Source organism: Ursus arctos, chromosome X, assembly GCF_023065955.2.
Source record: "Ursus arctos isolate Adak ecotype North America chromosome X, UrsArc2.0, whole genome shotgun sequence".
NCBI classification, from domain to species: Eukaryota; Metazoa; Chordata; class Mammalia; order Carnivora; family Ursidae; genus Ursus; species Ursus arctos.
The window spans coordinates 4882385-4895816 of record NC_079873.1 but is presented as its reverse complement, the minus strand read 5'-3'; positions in this window follow the sequence as shown (position 1 = coordinate 4895816).

Sequence of the window (13432 nt, the reverse complement as noted above, 5' to 3'; positions counted from 1 at the left end):
ATAGACCAGCTTACCCAATGGAGTCTATATACTAGCTTACCCAATGGATCTATGGACAAGTGTGTCCATACCCAATAGAGTGTACAGACTAGTTTACTTATACCTAGTGAAGTATATAGACTCAATTACCCATTCTTAATGGACTCATAGATTAGCTTATTCATAATCCAGTTAAGTCTATAGAATAGCTTACCCAGGGGCGCCTGGGTCACTCAGTGGTTAAGCGTCTGCCTTCGGCTCAGGTCATGATCCCAGTGTACTGGGATTGAGCTCCACATCAGGCTCCTTGCTTAGTGGGAAGCCTGCTTCTCCCTCCCCCACTCTCCCTGCTTGTGTTCCCTCTCATGCTGTCTCTCTCTGTCAAATAAGTAAATAAAATCTTTAAAAAAATATATAGAATAGCTTACCCATTCTCAATGGACAATGTAGACTATCTTATCGACAATCCAGTTAAGTCTATAGACTAGCTTATTTATACATGGTGAAGTCTACAGACTAGTTTACACATACACAATGGAATCTGTAGACTACCTTACCTGTATCCACTGAAGTCTATAGACTAGCTTACCCATATCCAAAGGAGTCTACCAACTAGTTTACTTAAACCTAGTGAAGCCTATGGACTAGCTTATTCATACCTAATGGAGTTTGTAGACTAGCTATTGATATCCACTGAAGTCTACCTACTAGCTTACCCATACCCAACAGAGTCTGTAAATTACCCTAGTCATATCCAGTGAACTCTGTAGCCTAGCTTACTCATACCCAGATTAGTATATAAACTAGCAGACTCATATCCAATGGAGACTATAAACTAATTTACGCACACCCAAATACTTGTCTATCAAATAGTCTTTCCTCTTCGGTATCTAGTTACTTAAGGAAATCTGTCTACATCACACATATTTTTATTAAAGGAAAAAAGTATTTGCATTTCTTGTTAGATTAAAATGACACATCTGTAGCCCTAACACTGTTCTTCTAAAAGTCATTTGGGTCTTTCATGGTGTCCGACACATCTAAATAGAAGCACCTGGGCCCCTCTTGAGGGACGTAGCTGACATATTTGTGAACGTCTCCATTTTTCGATACACAGTGCAAGGTGGCAACGGGCCTCCATTGATTTACAAAAAACTCCGTCGGGACCAAATGTACTGCTCAATATTAGCGACTGTTTCACAGTGGTTCCTACTATTATTTCCTACTATAATTATACCCTGCTTTCTCTACATGGTTTGCAGTGTCTTTTTATATTTATTCAACCATAAGACCAAAAAAGAGTATGTTGCTCTCATCATGCTGCTTTTATTTATTACTGAACAGGTATAAATTGAGCGTCTACCATGTCAGGAATAAGCTTAGTATTGACGATAATGAACTGAGCAAGTGATATATGATCCGTGTCTGCCAAGACTTTATTCCTATCCAGGAAAATGCTGAATTAATAATAAAGAAAAGAATAACAACATCAAGAATAACAATAATAGTACTTATTGAACATGTCTTAAGAGGCAGACAACATGAAAGGCGATAAAATTACGATTATGAGGAAACACCAATATTTTTGAAAACTCAATATACATCATAATGATATTAATGAATATTGTTTCTGAAACAGCATATTTAGAATTCTCACACCTAGGATATTTTAATGTCTGTTGTTATCTCTGCCTCCTGGCAACTTATGCCTCTGAGATCTAGATCTGCCCTCTGGAAACCGACAGCCTACAATCGTTTCTTCCACCTTGTGAGTTTAACTATTCAAAAAACTTCAAGATGCTGCCTTTTCTAAGGATGCCTGGCGGCTCAAAGCGGTTAAGCATCCGACTAATGGTTTCAGCTCAGGTCATGAACTCAAGGTCCTGAGATCGAGCCCTGTGTCAGGCTCCATGCTCGGTGTGGAGCTTGCTTGAGATTCTCTCTCTCCCTTTCCCTCTGCCCCTTCTCACACATGCTCTTTCTCTCTCTCTCTAAAAGAAACTGAAGTTTAAAAAAATGCTACCTTTTCCAGATTAATGATCTCAACCTGTTAATGATCTCCACCTGCCTAAATAACAGTTCATCATCACCACCTGATACATGGAAGTATCCCAGACATTCCCCCATTTAATCATGATTGCCTTTAAATTGTGGGGCAAGGAAGGCACTAGAAACAACAAAAGGGGTCGCTGGAACACACTTTGGGAGATTTCATAACCATAAAGGGCTGATGCCTGGTCACTGACACCCTACGATGCTTATGCCACAATGAACACACCTGTTATCTTCTTCTTCCACATACTTTTTCAAAGCCCAGACCCAGACTTTCCTTTCACACTAAAATCTTTCCATTAGGGTGAGCACAACAACAGCAACAAAAACAAAATAGAGGAGCCAGCTATGAAGGCAATGTAATTTGTGGGCGGAGAAGTGGTCACATTTTTTTTCTTACTCATCTCTCTGCACCGAGCAAACAGCACAGTCTGGAAAAATGACATGGGGTTCCATCGTGAAACATTGGTATGTGGTGTGAGAAATCCCATTAAACCACTGCTATCAACTCATAGTTTTAATGCTTGTATGTATTTGTAGAGAAAATCAGTCATCTGGCTGATTAGAGTAAAAAAAGGTGAAATTTCAATGTAGTGGGTGGGCACCAATTAGGAAGTGCCAAAATCATGACACGCTGATAGCAAAGACATAATGACTCAAGTGCGTGCTTAATTAATATGTGGCAAAAAGGAGGTTTTTTCTGGGAAACAAAATGTGATGATGAGTCCTCTGGTTGTTAACTTTGAAAGGTGGTGATTTGGGACCTCCCCCTCTGTATTTTTAGGATCAGTTTGTAAATCTGAGTTAAAGCAATAATTTGAAGGGGAATTCCTCCATCACTGGCAGACTACCAGTCATTCCTCTGTGTTCAGACTTACGGATCTGCCAGGCACTGACTCATCACTCTGTTATTTTCTATTCTATCTTTAGAAATCAACTCTACAGAGAATCAAAAGGGAAATTCATGTGTTTGGCACACACATTGCAAGATTCTCCTCGGTCATTTTGTGGCCTCTGCAAGACACAGGTGGTAGAGACGATAAATAGGCTTCTCTTTTCTTAATGTGCTTTCGGTCCAGAGTCACAGAAGTGGTTCGCTAGCATTTCCTTCACCTACTTAAAGTTTTCCTTGTCCTGGGCTGTGTATGGCCAAGTCCAGAAGCACATACGCACATATGCACTTTTACAGCAGGATCACTGAGGTGATGGGTGGTTGTCAATCAGGTAAGACACCCAGGAATGTCTGGCATGACCCAGGTATGAGTCCAAGGAAAGATGTACTTTTTCAAGGAACCCAAGAAATTCACTTCAGTTCAGGACATCTACTTCAATAGAGGATGCAGAGTCAAATTTCAATCCTAAAAGGGCAATTACCCATGTAGCTTTCCAAAAGCCTTCTAGCTACAGTTAGACGTTATTGCATCCAACCCCCTTTTGGATCCATGACCTACAAGGACTCTGGGTATAACTATGACGTTAACAGTCAACTCTTATGCACCTAATTAAAATTGGTATCAGGAAATCAAGTATGTTTCTACCACAATCATTCACGGATTGTGCTGATATGAATTGTGAAGATCGTTTTCAAATATCCCTTCTTTAATTCAGGGCGCCCATAAACTTAAAACCAAAGCAAATTTCAGAGTTGGGCTTTTTTTGGGGGGGGGGGGAATAGAGACACCAGAAAATGTACTGCTATATTTATTCAATTCATCAGAATATTTCCAACCTACTAATATAGGGCCCTCTAATATAATTTTGTTTATGGTAGAAACCTGCTTATAGTTTCCCCTCACCTTTCAATAGAATAAGGATTCAGAAATGTCAACCTCTATTACAACAATTCCAAGGGTACAAACGAGAACTTTGATATTTTAAGGAATGTTATCTTTGGAATCTCAGAATTCATTGTTTAGCTTCCTCTGTCAGAGACTATGAAGTAACACCTTGTTTTCTTTTTCAGGAAACAACAACAACAACTAGTTTCTATGAAGTAATTTTGAATTTAGTTTGTGGTTCTCCTTTAATCATCAAGAAAGATTGGGAGACAATACACCAAAACATCTATGCTCTGAAAAAGAGAGCTTTCTATTTTTTTCTTCTTTTCACTTGTCTGTATTGTCAGCTTTTCATAATGTATAATTATGTTTATTATTGGAATTGTTCTTTAAAATATACCAAAAGTTGGTGATTTCAAAGTTCTGAAATTCTTCGTGTAACTCCAAAAATCACTAATGACTCGGGAGCATCAGCAGTGTTCCCTGGCGCGTTGTAATTCGTGTGATTAATCACCCTAACTGAGTATTGTTCTGGATGATCTCTTTCCCCCCCGTTTTCACATCCTATTTCCAACAAGACACCTCAGTCCTTGTCGTGCTTCCTCTAATTCCTTGGGCATGAGTCTGTTAGGATAAAAAAACAATCATCTGCACCATTTTCAAAAAGAGGCAACTCTCAGTGTCACTAAAATTGTGATTCATGACTTCCCTGCATAACTTATCAGAATTCTACACTAATTTTATTCTCAATAAAGTGCTGTTCCCAAATTTTCAGGCTTATATGTGCAGCAAGCAGTCTTAATAATAATGATAATTTATTGAACAGTTAAATGTCTTCCAGGTGTTCTGCTAAGCATCTAAATGTACCTCCAGATTTAATTCTCTAAGCAACACTCATATGGAAGTAATATTAATAAGCCCATGTTTATAGGAGAAACCTGATGCTCCAAGATTTTAAGGATCTTACCCACATTCCCCAAAATGATAAACTATCATACTGGCATTTGAACACAGGGTTCCTTTGCTCCAATGTTAGGCAACCCCTACTAACATTTAAGACCAGAGCCAAAGTCCATTAGATCGCCTCATCCTTCTGGCAACAACGTAAGTGCCCAAAACACGGATTCTATGTTGGTTTTGATTTTTCAGCCGATTTCCTGGTGTTATTAGGAGTATTTGAAGATTTTTTTTTAAAAGACTTTCCTGCTCTATCAGTTGATTTCATCCAGAGGGCGCCAGGATAAACGAACACAAGCGTACCTCAAAAGTGATAACCTGTGAACCCACTTTTCATCTCGGTGATGCAGGTGTTAATCTCATGTGGTCTGAAACACAATTGAACTCTGTCCCTCTGATAGCGACATAATGATTATAATTATTAATATGTTAATATAAGACGGGGCGGGGGATGTTCTATGACTAACTTATATAATAAGTTAAGTTGACTAGCCAAACGGTGGTTGGATTGCATGACCACATGCCAGGGGAAAAGGAACACCCACGTTCTCTTCTCTATTCTATTCTACTGGGGTGATTTCATGTGTTGTCTATTGAACAAGGGCAAACCTGAGAAAAGATCGGGTGTCTAGTACCACCATAACGTCACACACCAGACATCCCCCACCTCGGTTAGTTCGCTCCTGAGGCTACGGGTTGGGCACTTAAGATTGGGTTCAGATGGGCAGTTCTTGGGCTGTGTGTTGACTTCACTGACATAGGCCGCAGGTGCCCGGTTGTCAGCTGAGGTAGTGGCCCCATCCAGCTCTGCCTAGCTCTGGAGTCCTCTCAGGATGGGCAGATGAGCAAACAGAAAAGCACAAAGACTTTTCCACCCTCTGCTGTGGCACAGTGTTGACACCTATTGGCAAAACCAAGTAACAGAGGTGAACTCAAGGGGTGTGGGGCTCTCCTCCCAACCAATGCTGGCAGGAGTGTGCCTACAGGACAGGGTAAGGAACGAGAGCATGACACCAATCTCTATAACTCAAGGAACACCGGAATTTGGTGGAAAAGTGTAAGTAGAAAGAAGAGCTCAACAATGGTTTTATAGACACTACAAAGCTTTGTTTACAGCAGATGGTTTTCACTATTTCATTCAACAAGTGTTATGCACTACGAGGGGTACATATCACATTCATCCTGGACGTTGCCTGGTGAGACCATGATGCTTAAACCCAGAACTACATACCTATAATGAAGTTACGCTTTTACATTTGAACCAACCAACCAACAACAACAAACACATGGTATTTACTAAGCCAAAATATTCTCTTTCTGCTTCAAATCACAGAAATAACTCTCAAATGAATATCTGCATGCACTGCTGAACAGGTATAATTTCATGAGAGAAATCTTGGCAACAGTTGGGGGTTGGATAACGTCTGGAAGGACGTTTCATCCTGAGAGACATGGAAAAAAGGATCCTTCTTTCAATACTAGACCATGAGCTCCACTGCCCTCGAGAACAATCCCATTAAAGACATCCATAGACACACTGTGCGAAGTTGAGTTTCGATTGTATCTGCTAACATAAAACACAATTAGAATTAGAAACAGGTTGTGAAAAGTGGTTTATGGGCCATGTGAATCTTATGTATTCTTTAGATTTCTTATGTTGGAAAATTTGTCAAAATATGTCTCCAGAAATATTTACCGTGTTCAGATTAGACTAATTCCCTTTGTCTATTCATTAATTGCCTTTTTTACTATGAGACAGAAACTGTTCACAAGACAAATCCTTCTCAAAATTTGGCACCATGAAAACATTTGTTTATCTGAGATGAAGAAAATTTATAACTTACCTTACTCTACAAAGAACAGAGCAAATATTAGGATATGAATGTAATTTCTACATTAGCTAACGTTTGAATTTAGTGTCACTATCTATTATCAGCCTTTACGTGGATATATTTAGTGCTGAATTTTCTGATTATATCTGGAAGAGGATACTGTCTCAGTTACCTACTTATATACTCAAGATTTCATGGCTTAAAACAGTCATTGTCTATTTTCTCAGGTTACTGTGGGTTGTTAATTTGGACAGGGCTCAGCAGAGATGGCTCAGGTCAATTGTTCGTGGCATCTCTGGGATCAGCTACTTTCTGGGGCCTCAGCGGGGACAACAAAGTTGCCTGTGCCTCTTCCTATCTGATCTCACTTCTTCCAGGAGACTACCACGGGCTTGGTCACAGCAACAGTGTTCAAAGAGAGCAGATGTGCAAGCCTGTTGGAATTCTAGAAGTCCAGGCTCGAAACAGAATCACTCCGTTGCCTTCTATTGGTGACAACAAACCATGATGCCAGTCCTAATTCATGGGGTTGGGAAATGGACGCCATCTTTGGAGTAGGAGAACTGCACAAAATCCGCGACCATCTTTAACCTACGCCAGCTACGGATAGTGTAACGTCTAAATGAGTCAGCCCTATGTGCAATCACTACTGCAAACCAGTAGGTTTTTGTCGTTGTAATGAAATGATAGATTTCCACTTAAGGAAATGAAAATCCAAACTCAGTCAGTAGCACTTCAAATATAAATAAAAGTAATTCATGTACATTTCAAATGAATACAGGAGTCATCAATTAAGGAAACATCAGAGATTTCACAGTATAAATGAATTATTGCATCGGTGAAACAGAATTTAATTGCAATATATTGACACAGAGTATGACATCCTCTCAAAATACTTAAAACAGCAAATTGAATTATAGCCACCCTATGATTGAAAACAAGGTTTTATCTTGTTTTCCCTTATACCTTATCTTTTCCATTAATGCCAGACAGATTTTTAAATAAATAACAAGGGGATATATGTATATAGACGTGCCTGTTAGTCTATTCCTAAGTGATAGGAGCATAGCATTATATAAGAAAATATTCAACATTAAATAAATAACTACTTCGAAGCCATCATTTCTTTTTTTCTTTGTTTTTCAGAGTAGCTATCTGCCTAGAAATAATCAAGTATAGATGTAAACTGGCCAAAATTGAAAATTAATAAATTTAGTCATTGGAATTTAAAGAGAAGAGAAATGGACACAGATGGAATTGTTTCTAAGTATGCATTTCCAGAATTTTTTGAATTTGAGTACTGCCAGATAAAAAGTAACTTGCCTCCTTACCTAACTTGAGCTTGTTCACAATCATCTCAAAGATAAATAAGGTGATTATCCCAAAGGCAGCACTTGAAAGCACGTATTTCTGTCTCCAACCCTCTTTACCCTTACCCCCCATCTACACTCTTAGGGATATAATTGTAGCCTTTCATCTGAAGTGATTCCTAGCACAAGCAGTGCAAAGGCATTAGAGCTATCTTGACAGCAGGGCCGTTTTTGCAAAAAGGAGCAAACAAAATGGCATTTTCAATTGGCTTTGATGGAAGATGGAGTTCAGCAGTGAGTGTGCAGTTCAAGTACTTGGATTTTTCTCTTAGAACCAAAAGATGGGAAGGGATTGTTCTACCAGGATAATTATAGGGCCACCACTGTAAAGCAATCTTCGTAATCTCACTATGATTTCCTGTCTCCCTTTGTGAGCTGACACACCAAAGAATAGCTATTACGGAGTCCACCTCCTCTGTCCTTTTGTGGGAGGTATGTTATTTCACCATGAACTTGGGGACGCCATGACTGTCAAAAAAGTAGCTCATGGAATGTGACAGCAGAGAGTCAGAATGTAATCCCTGTAGAGGTTTATGAGGAAATACAGCATTTTCCTGAGGATCAACAGTCAGCATGCTCTTCCTCACACAGGACCAAGACAGAAACATATTCAATGGGAAACTTCTCATTATGGTAGTACGGGACCCCATTTGAGAAATATTTATGACGCAGCCATTGTGTTAGGGACCAAGGGGGTGGCACAATTGTGAAGGACACCCTGTCCCAGTAGTCCAGGGCAATAGCTGTTCTAGGCGACAAATCTATTGCCCCAGGTCCAAAGGGATATTAACGTACAAATTTCTACTGTTGACCATAAAATTGCTTGGTGTTACTCCACAATGGATGAGACGCTGCAAGGCTCAGAAGTGGTGGTCCCCAGATGAATGTATCCGCTTTTACCCATGTGAGGAATGCACCAGCCTCATGAACGGAAGACTGCATGTGCCTGGGCTGTTAGCACCTCAGATCAAGTGTGACCTTCATTTGTGGGAAAAGTGAGAAATTCCATTCCCCCTCAGAGCACTCATCGTGGGTGAAAACCTTGGTTTGTGCAAATGAGCAAAGCCACCTGTTGGATAGTGATGGAGAGCTCTCAGTCACGCAGCCAGGATATACAGGCTTCCCTTAATATACTCATCCAGAGTAGTATCTTACAAATGTGAATTAGAAGCCTTAGAGGATGCTCAAATCAACCGAGTGGATTGCACCCAGGCATCTGATAACTGAGGGGCCAGGTCGGCCTTCAGAGTGCGGTCTGCAGCCACGTCCTCTAGATCAGTGACTATCACACTTGGTAAGACAACGGAAGAGGCCACAAGTATGGGGAAAAGGAGGTTAGGGAGAAGGACAGGAATAGAGCCTCCTTTACTAATTATCCCCAGCAGCAGGTTCCCGATTTTGTCCACCTGACTTAGTACGCGATGAGCAAATCAGCTGATACGCCCACGTGCCTAAGCACTTTGGGGGTGAAACATGACATCATTTTGTGTTTATAAAAACTGCCATATGGGAAGTTGTGTTGGGCGGCTCATGAAAAAGGCACCAGACTTGGACAGCTTAAACATCAGAATCATATCCTCACATCCTAGAAGCTAAATGTCTGGGATCCAGGCATGGCTGGGGACTCTCCTTGGTCTGTAGCTGGCCATCTTCTCCGTGTCCTCACATTTCCCTCCATGCATGTCTGTGTCCTCATCTCTCCTTGTAAAGACACAGTCATACTGGACTAAGGCTCACACGAATAATCTCATTTTACCTTAATCACCTCTTTAAAAGCCCTGGCCCCAAATACAGCCACATTCTCAAATACTAGGAATCAGGGTACAACATACGGACCTTGCAGGATATTACTGAGCCATCATAGATTTTTATTCCTATAACATCATCTCAGTCTAATTCCCTACCTTCATCACTCTCATTGGTTGGAACAGTTTTATTACCCACTGCCCACACAAAGAACATGGTTACGTTGAGTAACCTCCAGGTACAATACAAGTGCTTCTGACGTAGAGTCAGGGAGGAAGGACAGGAGTCCTCAGGTGTGCCTTCACTGGATGGCCATGATGATGCTGTAGTCTGCTTATCCTCTCCTTATAATTACTGCATATAAAAATATTCTAGCTCACAAGGATGAAGGTGGCACCATCAAGCCCCAATTCAAGCAGATCTCTGCACAACATCATGGAACCATAATTTCTGGTTGGTCCCCAGCAGGTAGCATCCCATAGCACATAGTTTGAGGGGTCTTTTTATTGCTTAATGCTACACCATGACCATGGACATGGAGGCCTCCAGTGCCAACCACTCTCATTAAATCCCCGTGCTTGGGACCTATAGCATATGCAGAATCCATAATCTCTCCTACTCTGGACCAACAAACTCACTGAAGGGCAGACAGGGGTTTCATAGTGTTGCACAAAAATCCCCTATTACATTTTACAACAAGGTCAAAAATTTAAAAATAATCTAGCTAGTATTTGTAAAGTTTTATTTTTGTGGGAATAAGTCAAAAATTTGCAAGTATAGATACCTGAATCTCATAACTGAAAGTTTTTACTCAAATCTATCTGTATTTTTAAAATCTTACTTCCTTTTCATCATTATCTAGAGTTGTTTCTTTTAATTTTGTTTTTGAACAATGACCCTAATTTCAGCCAAGTTCCTTTGCACAAAACTAAAACGGTGGTAAGAATCCAGTAGCATCATTAGAGACCCCACACTCTACTGTCAGCATTGATGGGTTTCATCATAGAACCTCTGGAGTTACCCAACGGGAAACAAATCCGTGTAATCAAATTGTTTTCCAGAACACTTTCTTTTCAATTGTCCATAACACAGCAACGTGGTATTATGGAAATGACCTTGGCATTGGACCTCGGAGCTGGGAGACTTTATTCCAGAAATTTAGCTTCTCTGACCCTCAGTCTCGTCATCTGTACCATCGGGGTAGTGATAACTCCTAGCAATTATTGAGAATTTAATACATGCGAGGCACCATGTAAAGATTTTGACCTGCACTTAATATTCACAATATTTAATCCTCACAAGTACTGTCTGAAACAGATCTAATAATTATCATTTTCTTACAGATAAGGAAGCTGGGACACAAGGAGTTTGTGCACACACCCAAGAAGAAAGAGGTAGAACTGAGAATTGAATGTAAGTTTGCCTAGCTCCTAAGTTCTGACTTGCAGGATCAGGAGATCCAGACGGTATTTATAAAGTTCGTCTCATACGAGAGGTGCTCAAGAAAAGATGGGTGTCATCATTACAAACAAACAGGAAGCTTATGTCAATCCTTTTTCTGAAAACCAGATATACTATGACTAAGGGATTTTCTGGGACTGTCAGTCTGGGATAAACAAAAAGAAATGTACAGAACCTTGCAAAATGTGTCCCGAGTGAATCCATGCCAAATTTTTGCAAATGTCTGTTATTTTTTGCTAAAAGGTTAAATGACAAGTGCTTAAGAAAGTGCCCTAGAATTTGGCTCAGGATTTGATATCTCTATTACTTGTGCACTGTTTACTTTGTTGAGAAGAATTCCATTTAAAAAGACAACAGTAATAAGCATTCTTCAAATGCGAGAATGTAGATACTCTACCAGAAACGATATGGTTTCCCCAACAAATTGATGGCGTGGACAAAGGACAAAGAGAGGTCAAATACAAGGTAAGAAACCAAAAGATATATTTCAGTAATATATCATTTTGGGATACAGATAAAATGTAGAAAGATTCCTACCCTACCTAATTCTTTTTTTTTTTTTTTTTTTTTTTAAGATTTTATTTATTCGACAGAGATAGAGACAGCCAGCGAGAGAGGGAACACAAGCAGGGGGCGTGGGAGAGGAAGAAGCAGGCTCATAGCAGAAGAGCCTGATGTGGGGCTCGATCCCATCACGCGGGGATCACGCCCTGAGCCGAAGGCAGACGCTTAACCGCTGTGCGACCCAGGCGCCCCATCTACCTAATTCTTTTATTCTTCAGTAAAATCGTTCCCCTTACAGAAAATCAGAATTTCATCTTGAAAGCTTTCCAACACATTTCAGCTATCCATCATCTTCCCTTACAGTACCTACCTTGGAGCCACGGGAAAAGTACATTGCCTGTAAAATCCAGTCTTTTTTTTGTTTGTTTGTTTTTATGGCATAACCAGAACCTAATCGGAAGGAGACATCATGACAAGGTCAAAATGAAGTCATTCAGTAAACCAGCTGCCCTACACTCTTCAAAAGTGTCGTGACATAACAGGAAAAACTCAAGAGTTATTCTAGATTAAAAAAAATAAAAAACTAGGGGCGCCTGGGTAGCGCAGTCGTTAAGCGTCTGCCTTCGGCTCAGGGCGTGATCCCGGCGTTATGGGATCGAGCCCCACGTCAGGCTCCTCCGCTATGAGCCTGCTTCTTCCTCTCCCACTCCCCTGCTGTGTTCCCTCTCTCGCTGGCTGTATCTCTGTCACATAAATAAATAAAAAATCTTTAAAATAAAATAAAATAAAAAATAAAAAACTAAAGAAACAGAGCAACTGAAGGATAATGCCGGGCATTATTCTTATAACTGGCAGCATCTGAATAGGCCTCTAGATAGAGACTAGTACTGGATCAGTGTTAAGTTCCTTTTTCACCATAGGCATTACATACGGTTATGTAAGAGAATGCCTTATTTTACTATTTACTATTCCTACGACAGATATCGGTGCAAACTCTTAAATGTGCTGCAGGAAAGCACAGTCAAATACTTGAATAAGATTCAGGTGTCTATATGATGTATGAAAAATATATCCCTTCCAATCTTGCTGTCTTGCATGCTTACTCAAAATCCTACAGTCAGAATTTACATATATGCTCATCGATTTTCATTCAAGTAAATATTTTTTGAAATGAACCACAGTTCCACTTCCCATCATAGCAGCCTGTTTTATTTTAAAGACAGTCTAGTAGCAACCTCAGAACACAGTGATATATTAATAGGGTAAAGTAGGAACTGACGTTTTTCAGAAGTGGGCAAAACCATCTCCTGTGACTAGGCAGCCGAGGGAAGGTTGCCAGAAGGAGCTCATAAAGCAGTGTTTCTCAACGCGTGGGTTTCAGACCATGCACATTAGCATTCCCTGGGTACTGATTACGCTGGCAGATTCCTGGGACCCATTCCAGACCTACTGAATCAGAGTCTCTAGGGATTTGGCTGGGAAATACACCGTTCGAGTACACAGCCCAGGTGCTTCTGATCCTTCAGGACTGAACAAATGTTTATTAGTGTCCTGTGTGCCAGATGCCACTCAAGGTCCTGATTTAAAAGTAGATTCAACAGCGTCTAGGATGCAAAATGGTAGAGACCCTTTGGAAGACCAGTGGGCTGTTGCTTACAAAACTAAAGCATACTCCTACCGTAAGATCCAGGAATCACACACTCCTGGTACTTACCCAAAGGAAATGAAAACTTAAAATCACACGAAAACCTGC